Source organism: Paramormyrops kingsleyae, chromosome 13, assembly GCF_048594095.1.
Source record: "Paramormyrops kingsleyae isolate MSU_618 chromosome 13, PKINGS_0.4, whole genome shotgun sequence".
Lineage (NCBI taxonomy): Eukaryota > Metazoa > Chordata > Actinopteri > Osteoglossiformes > Mormyridae > Paramormyrops > Paramormyrops kingsleyae.
In genome coordinates, this window is record NC_132809.1 from 24260993 (window position 1) to 24275490 (window position 14498).

The window sequence follows — 14498 nt, forward strand, 5'->3', positions numbered from 1 at the left end:
CTATAGCATAAAAGCAACTAAAAGGCACTATGGCGGTCAGACGTGAAATTTAAGATCCTTAGTATATAACTAGAGATTGTGGTGCATTGACCGCCATGTTGGTGTCTTCCGACCCAGCCGGTCATTTCTCTTCTAGTCGCTTTATGATTTCTGTGAGTGTAACGGGGACGGCGGATGCTTCCCATGCTTGACGTCATGCCGTGGAGGAGCTAGGTGGAGGAGTGACTTTGTGCTTCTGCTGCAGCAGAGAGTGACATGATGAGGGACTGGGAGACGCACAGACAGGAAGGCGTCTGTAATATATAGAGAGCATCAGGCGCCGAGAAAGGAATGGGGAATATCTGAATGAACAGCTATGGAGAAATGATTGGAAACGCGACGGTAAGGCAGTGCTTTAATATATAAGCGAAGCATGATATGTATGGTAAATAGGAATATAAAGTGGTGTTTAACGGCATATCTAGAGCAGGTGCGTCTGGTTATGAGGCTGAGGTTCATCTACCGTCTTCCATTTAGCAACTTGCGTGTTTTTTCATTTAGATATGTAAATATAACAATGTACATGGGTATGCCAGTCTGGTATTTGGTGTTATTGTATTTTTACGAGGGCACCTTGATGCCAATCGAGACCAATCGAAGCAGCTGATGTCGGATGATGGGGGGAGGTTTTCAGATGACAAGAGCTCAAAGCGTGTGAATATAATAAAGTGCTTTTTAGACGTTTGCATAACCGGTGCTTTTTTCCCCCCATCTGCATGATAGACAGCGGCGACGGCGGCGGTATGCTCCCGCTGATTGTCGCGTATAGCGGTGCGCCCGACGTCCGGGCACACGCAGCGCTCCGTGAACGCGGAAACTAAAAGCTGCCCTATACACGCTTTATTCATTTTCAACTTTTATTCTCGTGCGATCTCTTTGTCTCATTGTTCACCGATCGCTTTGCCGTAAAGGATGATTGTGGCAAGCTGGCTAAGATCACCTTTTCTATTGATGACATACACACCGTTCCTGGGAGACAAGAGAGCAAGCGAAGTGCTGTTCCAATTTATCCGTATTATTATTATTATTATTATTATTATCGTCGAAACGCATATTTTGGACTGGTAGTCGTGTTTTCCTCATATCATGTCATCGGTCTACAGGTAGCCTTTAATAGAATATGCAGCACGATCACTCCCCTTGCTGATGGTCACAGACAGACGTATGGACGTGCATTAGGTGCCCATATACATATGTAAGAGCATTCATACGCTGATTGGCCTTTACCATGTGTCTCCTAAAAACATACAATGGTGCGTGTCGGGCACAAAAAGCAGCAGCTCCTTCGTGTGCCTTAAAACAACGCTGAAACTTGTTTTGATCTCGCTTACGGCACAGAGATCCTCAAGCTTTCATTAAAACAATTGTATATCAATCATTGATAACTTACATGTCGTTTCTGTTGTATTTTCCCCGATTTTGATTGTGTGACACATTCCAAACTTTTGTGTCGTGCGGAATGTATAGAAAAACGAACATTTCACATCCCAGCATCCTTATCAGCCACGTACCTGCCGACTTACTGTGACAAATGCCATGTGTTGAGCCGCAGACGTGAACTTTACTACTGACATCTCCCACACAATTTTGTGTGGATGTTTTAAAAGAATCACCGCAATGCACCCACTTAGTGTTGGCTGAATATGGAACCCACGTGAATTCTAGTAATTTTCAGAACATAGATGGAAGAGGTGAGTGTAATAAAATTACCATGTTTATTTACTTCATAATAGTAAAGGATACCACAAAGGATACTTACAAGCAGCATGGGTATTGCCTAATTGAGTTTATGTTTACCATACATGAACTATCTACAATTTTGAATCATTATTATATTCACATACTGTACTCATATACTCATACTGTACTCATATTCATATGCAGTTTTCTAATTTTTTAAATTAATAAATAAAGTTAAATACAGTGGTTTTTATGACACCCCTGTGATGGCACTTGTATCTAAAAACACTGGGATATTTCTCTTTTATCAGGTAGGAACCTTGGTTGCTGCAATAATCTGGCATGACTGTCTGGATTAACATTTGATTTTTGAATTTCGGTTTGTCCTGTTGCTTCACGTGTGTAAGGCTTGAGTGTTTCAGTCATACCCCACATTCTGTGTGTATGAAATTTGCATGTTATCTCTGTGCCACATGGGCTTCCATCAGCAGACCAAAGACAGGCAATTAGGTTAATTCCATCCATTTTCCGACTGCTTATTCAGTACATGGACTACTTTTTTCGTAAATGGATGAGTCCAATCTGCACAAATGCATCAGTCTACTCTGTTTAAATGGTTGAGTCCACTCTGCTTAAATGGGTGACTCTTCTCTGTCTCAGGATTACAAATAACTTAATAGCTGAGCGAAGCCAACTGTGTAGTGGACTGTAGACGCTGAGATGGATTGCTTGAGGCATATATCAACATAGTCATCTGCACCGAGACACACAGACAATCTTAACCACAGAGTCAACGCGGGACATTGAAATAGTGCATTTCACAGGACCAGGCACTGTAAGAGTGTGTTTCAGAGAACCAGATTTTAATGGAGTGTGCCTAGCAGGCAGAGTTGGACAGTTCAGGTCCAGAAAGTAAAAATCCAGAACAAGATTTTGTATCAACCAATCAGTTGACTTCTCAGTGTCTGTGACTCTATATTCTCAACTGACTGGTTGAAACTAAATCTCGGACTGGATTTTTACTTTCTGTACCTGAACTATCCACCTCTGCTAACAGGGGCAGACATTGGAACAGTGTGCTGTATATGAGCGAGTGTAAGTGGCACAGAGGACTTGAGCAGTGAAGGTGAAGATATTGAAGACTGGCAGGTGTTACTGCTGCAGGAGGTGTCACATTGCACAGGTGTCATGATTTTTCAGACATTGTGGACAGTCTCACAGAACATGCTTGACTGGAACAACGTTGGCCAATGTCACTTTTTGATTAATTCATTTTTTCAGAATCAGTTTGAGGGTTGTGGGTTCAAATCCCATGGTTGCCAGTGTGGTGGTATCACCACTCGGGCTTTTCGTCAGGTGCCTTGGGGATGCGGGCTAATCCTGCCCTCCGAATTGAAAAAAATACATCTGGAGCCGTATTAGTTCAATATTAACAAATGCGTCTTTAGGCTGTTTTAAGGTGAATTACTGAATTACTTTGCCTGCACCTGCCTTTAACCTTTAACCATTAATTGGCTAAACACAGTGTGTGACTCTAACAGCTTCCTGTCATTTTTGACAGGAAAGTTTTCCTCATTTATATGCCACTTTGGTCCAAAGGATCAGCAAATATATGAATATACAATGAAAACATCCAAGATAACTGTAGCCAGACGTATGTCGACAATACATCACTGTTTCGTTGTTTAGACAAGTTATTGCTATTCTGCTACACAATGGCATTAGCTGGGAATGCAGCTTTTGATAAATATAATGTTCTTCATCTCAAGTCACCATAGAAGTGTTACCCAGACACCTGGAGTTATATGAACAAGCAATTGAACAAAGTGCTCAGGAATACCTTTGAGCAACATCTAGTTGAACACTGATGATGAGTGATCATAGAAAATGAATTCTAGATTCATTTAAAAAATGGCACAAACGGCAAACGTGTACAAGGGGCTGGCAGCTGTCAGAGTCATACACTGTGTTTAAGTATTGGTCACGGTGCAAGGATGCAAAACATCAGTTGATGTTATTAATCAGCCACAAAACGGCACATTGATGGATTCATTAACCAATACTGCTGCAAGTGTACATTTTTTGTCTGCAGACTTTAAACACGTTTAGTGTGCAACCTTTAAACCATTCAGTTAAACATAACTGAATCAAACACCTTCCACTTGTAATCAGTATAGATCTTCGTTCTTTAGTGTGTTGCCTGGTGGTGAGATTGCAGTATGACAGACTTTTGATTGTGTGTATAATGTTGTGTGCTGCCAACATAATTTCTACAAATTTCAGAACAAAGTCGTTCTTGTTTTAAGGTTATATCGGTTGTATTTACTATGTGCTGATTTGTTAATATAATAAAAAAGGTGAATTGGGAGTGTGATAAAAAAGGTTTTGCTTAAGTCGTTAATCAAATCAAGAAACTTCTCTCACTGATAGATCTTACAAACTGAACCTAATGAGTGAAGCAGTCTGTGATGTTGATTACCCATCAACACTTTGTGGAAATTGCTAGAAGTTATTGGAGAAAGTGAAAAGGGGAAGCTATTGATGTGTCGGACTTTAGAATTAAATCAGCAGCCAGACAGCGTCAATGGATTTGTCCAGATATTGTAGCGCTGTGCTGCTTTTTCCCACTTTATGATAAGGGAATTAAATTACTTTACTACACAGATGAGACTGCTGGGGTTAGTGGAAGAATGGATGCAGCGAGAGTTTCAGACCTGTTCCCTTTCAATGAAAAAAGCTTATGATGAAAATCTAGCCAGCAGATGGTTACCTTGGTTGTGGCCTTTAACTTGTGTCTTAAAAGCTGAGGGAAGGACCTCCCTCATTAACCTCACCGGTGTTACCGTTCATTCTCACCTGCCATCACTATATGTGTCTGAAAGTCCCAGTTACTGGATCTGGTGAACAAAGATGTCCTGAGGCTTTAACACTTTTGACTTCCAACAATCATCAAAACAAAATAACCAAGAAAGAACGATTTTTGTCTTGCATTTCGTTTTGCATCGATGCCCTCGTTTTGTCTTGTTTCTTAAATCCAGCAGACCTCTTTCCAGCCCCATTTTATTTGTCTCTCAGTTGAATTAAATATTAACGGTTCAATAAAATCCACTGTTAAAAAGACAAGCTTTTTGTAAAAGTTCAATAAATGCATGATCTCAATAATGACCAAAATAATCGGCATCATTATTATTGCCATAATCGAGCAGCCCTGACATACACTGTGAATCAAGTTGCATAAACTGTGAATGAAGATAATTTCATTTGCACCAGCTACATTTATCTTTTGAAAACTGACTACCCAAAGTCAAATATATGCATTTTGAAAGAGCTTTGACTTAGACATGTATTGTGTACAGCCATCAGCCTCTTCCTGTGGCTCCCTTACTGACCACCCTGGTTACTTGTCCATTGGCCAGAGATACATGTGAGTGTCACCTGGCAACAAGGAGATCCACGGCGATGACAAAAAGCATGTCGACTGCCGGAAGCTCGCACAGATTACTAGCTACGGCCGCCAGTTCCCCTAACAAGAGGTCTGTGTGTGGAGCACTGAAAATACAGGGAGGACGCAGATACACCACACACACTGAGCTGGTACTCAGGTCAGACCTGTGATTCTGCAGGTTTTGGACAGTAGCTATGCCTTCTGAGCCAACATGCCGCAATTCAGTCATTTATTTATTTATTCGGAAGTAAGGCTGATGATATTTAATGTAATGTATGCACATGAGCTCAGAACTGGCCGACCACATAACGATGAATCATCTATAGCAGTACAACCTGCAGTTGGGTCAGACTAATTGGTTGCATATCAGAAGACGCCAATATTCTTCCATCACTGGCAATCTGCACAGACTCCTGCATCCTTCTGAAATCCCACACGGAACTAGGTGGCTTAGCGGACAGAGCAAACACCAAAAGGTTTCTATGAAGACCTAGATAAAGTAATGGAGCGGCACCGAGACTTGTCAAGTGAAATTCATTGAGGGCAAATGCAAGCGATTCTCGTGGGAGGTCGGAAATCTACTGCGCATGTCGCCTTCGGGATTTGGCAGTCCCTCACATCACGGGAGATGTTTGTGTGTTCGCATCAATGCCTCCCCGGCCCGATGAAGTGCTCTGCAAGGTGCCTAAGTATAGATGCTTAAGAGCACAAACTTTAAGCCAAAGGACAAGAAAGAACAATATTCTTATATTTCTGATTGCCTCAAGAAGCATTCTGCTGTATTAGAGCAAGTCTTGCTAAGAGCAACAAGATTTATTCCTGGTATTAAAACAAGGAAACATTTTCACACAAGGGCTGGTAAGGTTCCTGAGCGTCATTAATGCAGTGTGACAAGTGGAACTGCATGAACTATATTTTTTTGCTTCTGCTCTTCAGTTGTTCTCTTATCCACGTCTTTCCTTTTGACTGACCAATCACAATAGAACAGCAAGGAGTTTGTCACACACATTAGGGAAGTTCGAATGTTTTGTGTTAAGGCTGCGAACGTGGGATTGGCCAGCTAGAGGAGGCCTTGTGTAACTCCTCGCAGATGCCTTGTGAAGATGACTTAAATGGTTCTATGTCGCTGGGCAGAATAGGGGGTGTATGGCATGATGGTTTGTTTGAAGAGCAATTCAAGGCTGAAATAATTGTCCCCTCTGTCTGTTTGTAATAAACCAACATAATTTGCGCTTATGGAAATGTTTGATTTCTGATGGCCGAAATGACTGGCGGAAAATATGTGGGTGGTACCAGATGGCTGATTTGCTTTTACTGCAGTGCCCCCCCCCACCCATCACTAAACTACAGGCCAGGTTCAAAGTCATTTCTATTGTTTAGTGTGGGTGAGGTCAGTAGGGGCTGTCCATGTCTGTCAGCGATCCCAGCCATCACATTAACGGGGCGCGGTATGGCTTAGTGGGTTATGTCTCAGATCAGAAGGTGGCTAGTTCAAATCCCATGGTGGGCAGAGTGATGTCGCCATTGGGTCCTTAAGCAAGACCCTTAGGCCCATTTGCTCTAGAGACAAGCTGACTCTGCTTTCTCAATTGTATGACGCTTCAGGTAAAAGAATCTGCTAAATGAGTAAATGTGAAGGGCTTTTAAAACCAGGCACCTTCACATGCAGCTTTTGTGACTCTAGGAAGTGGTGAGTTTTCACACAGCCGATGATGAGAAGGTGTGATGTGAATGAAATGGATGTGAATTTAAAAGCTAACTTATAGCCTGAGTGGCTGAATGGCTGAATAGCGGTGAGGTGATCATCACTGTGACTGTTGCACGCTGGGCTCAGACCAGATTCTGTCACTCAGCCTCGATTTGAAACTTAATACCGTCATGTGAGGATGGGAGTCTTTTCTGCGTGTATAACCTGATTTCCTGTCTTGGTTCCTTGAGACCAGGCTCTGCTGCTCTGCTCTGTTTTGGCTTTCACGCTGCATGGGCACCAGATTGATCTGACTGGCCCCAGTCTAACTTCTCAGCCGTTTCTTGAACTGAAGTTATGTCCTTAAAGTAGGTTGTGCATTAACATAGGTGGAAAGTTCAGGTTCAGAAAGTACAAATCCAGACCAAGATTTTGTTTCAACCAACCAGTTGAGCACAGAGTCACATTCAAAGAATACTCAGCTGGCTGGTTGAAACAAAATTTTGGTCTGGATTTGTACTTTCTGGAAATGAATGCATTGTTATAAGTGTAGCATTAACATTTTTCCCATAGAAATGAATGAGCTGTCTCCTCAAAGTCAGTGTGTGTGTGTGGGGGGGAGACAAACAACTGTCCCCACAACATGATGAATACCCGTTTTTTGACCTTATGTGGACCAGTTTCCTTGTCTCATAAGGGAAAACTGAATTTTCTAAAATTCTGTGACTGCAGACAAAAAAATTAAAATGGAAAAACTCGTATTTTGTTTGGTTACTTATTGTTAAGGTTAGGGCTGGGTAGGGGTTAAGGTTGTAATAGTTAGCATTAGCATTTTTCCCATAGAAATGAATGATCGGTCCCCACAAAGATATGATTACATGACTGTGTGTGTGTGTGTGTGTGTGCCCTGCCATGGACTGTCATCCTGTACTGGGTGGGGTGGAGCCCAGCCTTGTGCCATATGCTGTCTGGGATAGGTTCCAGGCCCCCTGTGACCCTGACCAGGAGCGGCTAGACGATGGATGTGTTCTTCATGAGAATGTAAATTCCTACTTATACCCATCCATCCATTTTCCATAACTGCTTATTCAATGCAGATTTACAGTGAACCTGGATCATATCCCAGGAAAAGCAGGCCACAAGGCAGGGGACACCCGGAAAGGAATGCCTGTCCTGTGCATGGCACACTCGCACACATTCACACTCGCACACGTTCACACTCGCACACAGTCACATTCTCACACAGTCATATTCTCACACAGTCTCACACAGTCACACACAGTCACACACAGTCACACTCGCACACAGTCACACACAGGAAAACTCGCACACACACACTCACACACAGTCACACTTGCACACAGTCACAAACAGTCACACTCACACACAGTCACATTCGCACACAGTCACACTCACACACAGTCACACTCGCACAGTCACACACAGTCACACTTGCACACAGTCACACACAGTCACACTGTCATACAAGCAAACATGCACAATCACACTTGCACACATATATATATACACACACACACACAAACACATACATATATATAAATACTGTACTATACTGTAAATAATAATGAGACATTAAGGATGATATTAATTATATGGATGGCATCTATGTAATGTTAAATACAATGTAATGACTGTGGATATATACTTATATACTTCACATATATATACATTTGTGGTACAAAGTGATGTGTGCCATTAGTCATGGCATTTCTGCATACAAAGCATAGCAGAAATGTAGGGTTATCTTGCTTTGACGTTTTAGCTATCTGGGCATTTGCGGGCGTGATGTACAGGGGCAGCGAGGGACCCCTGCGCCCCCCCACTGGCCGTGCGGCACCCTGCCCTCTCCTTGACCCTCGCTGATGTTTACATGGCATCGGGGCCCCGCCTTGTGAGCACCCTCTGTGGGGGGGGGGGGGGCGGCTGGCACTGGCCTGGGCTCCGTTCCAAGCCTTTGGCTGGATGTCATTCCTTGTGTGCCCTGGCTTCCGCTAATTGTGAAGTTATAACGAGTAAAGCTTGGAGTTTCTGATGAAATGTATTCAGCATGGGGCAACGCTGCTGTTTTGATAAGGCATTATTTTTATTACCTATATTGACATTTAATTTAACATTTTCTTTTCAAAATATATTTTTTTAACTGATATTGATTATTGGTCATTTCATTTTCAGTGAATCATATTTCAGTATTTGGGCCAAAGGTGCTTGGTGGACTTATGTGAACTTTTAGAATAGCAGAAAAAAAAAAAAACAGGAAATCCCCATTTATTATGTCAGACCTGTGCTTAAAGGTCAAAATGTGCCTATTGTTTTTAGAATGTTAAACAACTTATATAATTACACCGAAAGGGCAGCAAATTGTGTTTGCTAATGCAAAATACACACATTAGCTGGAAAAGGATCCAGGTCTTTGTACAATAGTCCATTTTTAAAGGTTTAGAGTCATAATGCTTTGAAACAGAATGTAACACTTGAAGCCTATGTACTGTTATAACTTTACTGCTGTTTAAGTTAACGTATTATGTGTTGCTGGAGGACTGCATTTCCAATGATTCTTTGGGGGGGGAGAGAACTTCCGCGCTCACTGAAGTTAGTTAGTATGTTGTTTCGGTTGAGCCGCGATCGAGGAGAGACTAACTTAGGGAGGCCATTGTGTTTGTGTTGTACATCATTTCGAAGTATTGTATAAAGAATTATCATTTACGTAACTGAAGTCCTGTCCATTTTGTTAAGAGGATTTGCTACATGTTCCATATTCAAACAGTACAACATTTCCCACATGTCTGAGTTTATGTGTGTGTGAACATCACAGGATCGAGATCGGGCCCCCCCCCCCCACCACCTAGGCTGGACCGTACCACCAGACTGAGCTGACAGTCCGGCCAGTAAGAGCTTTAGATGTGTTTACTGGCTGCAGTGAGAGGCAGTGTCCAGAAGGAGGCAGTATACTGCGATGGCAAGGAGGCAGGAATAGCTGAAAATGAGCTCTCCCTTCCGGGACAGAAAGAAAAACAAGTGGAGAGAAGAACAGGTAAAGTTCTAGAAGAAAGCCTGTTTTAAACATTTTTGTGTGGTCGGGTCAAAGTCCTGACTATCTACCATCCGTCCCTTAGGGAACCCAAAGAATTTGTTGCTAAAAATTGGCAGCTGTTTGAGAGACCGAGGACCGAAATTCATTAAGGTAATATAATAATAATAATAATAATAATAATAATCATCATCATCACCAATAACGTAAGTGCCAAGGCAAGTCAAATGTCAGAAATCTGTCATTACAATATGACCTGATGTGGAACAGAAACAGCCAATCAAGGAAGGTGAGGAAAATGGGAAAATTAGTACATATATTGTAGAAAATACTTAATGTGATCTGCCACCAGAGCCACAGAAGCATTGGATACGTGGCAGGATGCACTTGGACAGGAAGCCATTCCACTGTACATAACGGAGAGCATTATCACTACAAAAACAAACTTAAAATGGCATCGCAGGAAGTTAAACTGGGTCTGAACTAACTCAATTAAACTTCAGCTACCTGCAGGTAATAATCCCACAAGAGTCCACTGGGGACCATCATCCACATCCTCTCCTTCCTCTCAGTCTTTCCTCCTATCTGCAGGCCAGCTGCCTTTTATCAGAGTGAAACTAAGCTAAGTTCTCTTAGACCCAGCTGGATGTCAGACTGACAAGCTTTTGTAAAATACTTGAAATGATTTTCTCCGAAAATTCAGCCCAGTGTTTTTCACTTGCTCTCAGCAGCAGGAAATGTCTGATTTCTATTGATTTAGTGAATAATATGAGTCCTTGCTGCCTTATGACTTTTTAGTGCTTTAAATTCAGTTGGTTAACAGCCATTTTGGGGAACCAATCATATAATATGAGCTTTTAAAAAATAATCAGCAGTTTCCTGATTTTCATTGACTAAGTCTGAAATTTTACTAGGGGAATTTATTCTTTTCATATTCTATGTTTTATCTCATTATTATATTTTTAATTCAGTGGTTTAAAATTTAATGGAATAACTGAAAGGTCATATAGATCATTTGCTGCTCTCAAATAAAGGCACCTTACAACAGGAGGCTAACTGCTATATGACAGCTGCTCTTTAAGCTGAATTTAATGCTTTATTTGAAAAGACTAAACATAAAGTTGATGTATCATTCTATTGTTCAGATTCATGTTTTGGAAAAAGTACTTTAAAATGTACCATATACAAATGTGTTTTTGTAAAGAAGGCAACGAGAGACTGATTGACTTCTTTGGAGGGGTACGATCGAGGGAATATCGACTCAGCGGACAGGCGAGGGATTTAGCCTGCTAATTCCGAGCAGGAAAATCAATGCTTTTATGGCATTGGATTGCTGGATGCTGGACTAGATCAGGCAACGACTAGGATGTTCACAGCTCGTAATTTCTCAGCCTACAGTAATGAGATGAAGGCAGCAAATGCAGCTTGTCAGCCATACATACACACAATCTGTGCTACTTTGGCGGGACAGAAGGGTCACCCGCCCTTTTCATCGTGACAGTGATGCATGTTAAGATGGTCACGACCCTTCTCTCTGTTGATATGTGAAGAAGACTAACTCTTCTGTATGAAAGGGATTATGTGTGGCTCTTCGGGTTAGGACTCTGTGGCCGTGAGTGGATGGTCGCTGGTTCAAATCCTGTGGCTGGCAGAGTGATGCTGCTGTCGGGCCCTTGAGCAGGGCCCCTCGGGGGCAGCGTGTGGCTCAGTGGGCTAAGCCTGTGTGCCTGTAATCAGAAGGTCGCCGGTTCGAACCCAGCTTCAGCACGTCTGTGGGTCCTTGAGCAAGGCCCTTCACCCCCAGCTCCCTGGGTGCTGCTATGGGTGGCTGCCCTTCACAGACAACATACTCTACAAAGAAGAGCAAGTTGAGGGAGGCATAAAGACAATTTCCCCACAGGGATCAATAAAGTATCAATTATTATTACTACTATTATTAACCCCAATTACTTCCAGGCTGACTGGTCTCTCTGATCTGTTGCATTGGACAAAAAGCATCTGCAAAATAAAAAGATATAAATGAACAGTTGGTAGATCAGTGGGCACCTCCAGCCACTGTAGACAGCCTGGCTGTGGGGTACCTCTGAACCCCTGCTTCCTGCTTGATGTGATCACATGACCCTCAGCTGCCCGGATCATAGGCTCTGCTTCCTGTGGCTTGTGCCACTGCCTCTTCCTTGTCGGGTGAGAGTGAGACAGTTCCCTGGCTGCCCTGCATTAGCCTGTGATGTGTGATCCGGTGCCACACATGACTGCCTGTCCCTCCACACTAAGCAGACTGCATCCAAACACACGCACCCAGTTTTCATCACAGGGCGGCTGAGACCATATGCAGCTTGTCTGGCAATTTCATGCTGAAACCCCTGCCCCCCCCCCCCTCCCCCCTCCACTTCACTCTGTTGATAAACTCTTACGATTAATATCTGTCCTTCGGTTTTCCATAATCGCTTACCCAGTACAAGGTTGCGGTGAGTCTGAGACCGCAGGAAGCCCGGAACACAAGTAGGGGGCGCCGTGAATGTGATGCCAGTCCATTGCAGGGCTTAAACTCCCACACACACACTAGGGGCAATTTCAAGTCACTAATTCACCTAAATGCATGTTTTCAAACAGCAGGAGGAAACCAGAGTACCTGGAGCCAACCCACGCATAGAACCATGCCACTCATTTAGTATCACAAACTATGTTACATTTATACTGTAAATGGCTATTATACGTATCGAAGACACAGCACTGCTGCGGTGAGGAAGTTGTTGAGGCATCAATTTCAGACCCACCTGGCGCTGGTGAACCTCCTCCTTACAGTCGCTAGTGGTCTTCTGCCTCTCGATTCCTGAAGCACCTAGATCTACTAGAGCAGGGTTCTTCAACTCTGGACCTCGATTCCAAATCCAGGCCGTGTTTTCAGTTCTCCCAGCTAGTTGTTTAATAATTACTGATTCTGATTGGTCAGAGGCTTCACACCTGACTGACAGGTAAAGGAAGGCTGGAAAACCAGCAGTGCTCGGACCTCGAGGACCGTGAGTTGAATAACCCTGTACTAGAGTGTCTGCACCAAAAGACATGCAGACAGATGGCTGCGGGTCCCTTCTCCACAACCTTAATCCTTTGGTGAAGCACTGTTGTTGAGTTCTTTTTAGCTGGGGTGTTAGGCCGGGGCAATACGAAGAAGGGAGTCTTCACCGGCCTCCTGGGGCTTGATGCTAACTTAAAAAGTAGGGCGTGAGGTCCCTCCTCGCAGAAATTGAGGAGGGCCACTGCAGACCTGGAAAAGCCTTCAGCACATTTGGCTCATGAACCAGCTACGGTATGGGGCTGACGGCAGCCTCATTGTTTACACCCAGATGATTGTAATTCCCTACCTGGGTTGTTCTGTAAGAGCTGAAAAGACGATCTGCTAATATACAGGGTGCTGTCGCTTCCTGTCTCTTCCTGGTGCAGTTCCAGCCTTGGCTAAAAGGACAGGAAGAGGCTGATAGCAGGGGCATCAGTTAGCTGACAGAACATGTCATAGAGCTGCTTGCCACTTACACCACAGGAGCTGGGCACTGACACTTCAACACCAGAGCTGGGGGGGGGGGGGGCACTAAAATCAGCTGCTTTCCCTAATCAGTCGTAGTTTTCGTGAGAGCTCGAATTCACATATGGGTGCTGCATGCATGTGACATGGAACCGTGTGGAGCCTCTGCAGTCTATAGATTTTACAGCCTCAGTAATGAGTGAGAAAACTAAACGAGTTCAGTTACAGGAATAATTACATGCTCAATCAAATGCTTAAATACTCAGCTAGAATAAAAAATTAAAAAAAAAGACCTGCTCACATTGCAGTTCTCCAGGATCAGAAGTGTAGAGCAAGGGCTTCTAGGCGGGCGGGGAACATATACAGAGGCTTTAACTTTTAAAAAGAATTTCAGAACCTTTCAGCACTGAGACAAATAGCCTGCGTGTTTTATCGGCATCATTAAAAAAGGCAGTACTGCACAAACATTTCACTTTAGCTTGTGTGCTGTAGCATTCAATCATCTGCTTTCCTGCTGGGTCACCTGTTCCTTTATTATTGATAACAAAGGATGCCAAGCTTTTAATAGTTTTTTTTTTTTACTCTGGATACATGCTATGTTTTGACTAATTGCAGTTAGCAGAATCTGTATAGCAGGAACTTGGCAGCTGGTAGGTTAGTATGTTCTCAAGGCCGTTTTATTACTTCTGTAGAGCTTCTTTGGCTACCAAATCTGAGAACGATCGAACCAGAAATTTCTACTGGCTTTTAGTCCTGTCGCGATCACGTCACGATGTAATCGCGATTGTATGGCGCGTATGCAGTCTTCACCAGGGCTTTAGATGACGGGTGAAACATTTGTCAGGATGCCGGCTTTTCGGCACTGTACAGACGTTTACTTAAGTTCACAGTTTGGTGAAACTCCTTCCCTCTTTGGAGACAGACAAACTTGAGAACGAAGTTTGGGATCCAAGCACATGACCAGGTAATTTGTACCATTGGAACGTTTTCTTTTAGGGGGGTGGGGGGGCTACGGGTCTTCGGTCAAGGGCCCAACAGCCATGTGACCTTGCTGTCAAGGACGGGATTAGAACTGGCA

General features: G+C 43.3%; 1 protein-coding gene across 2 annotated transcripts in view; it reads left to right on the forward strand.

Moving 5' to 3' along the window:
* The first annotated feature begins 210 nt into the window (after nt 1-210).
* Nucleotides 211-14498, forward strand: part of otud7a (OTU deubiquitinase 7A) — a 59749-nt gene continuing 45461 nt past the window's right edge. For both annotated transcript variants that reach the window (XM_023811172.2, XM_023811174.2), the window contains exon 1: nt 211-381. The gene's annotated coding sequence lies outside the window, so the exon portion shown is untranslated. The remainder of the gene's footprint in view (nt 382-14498) is intronic.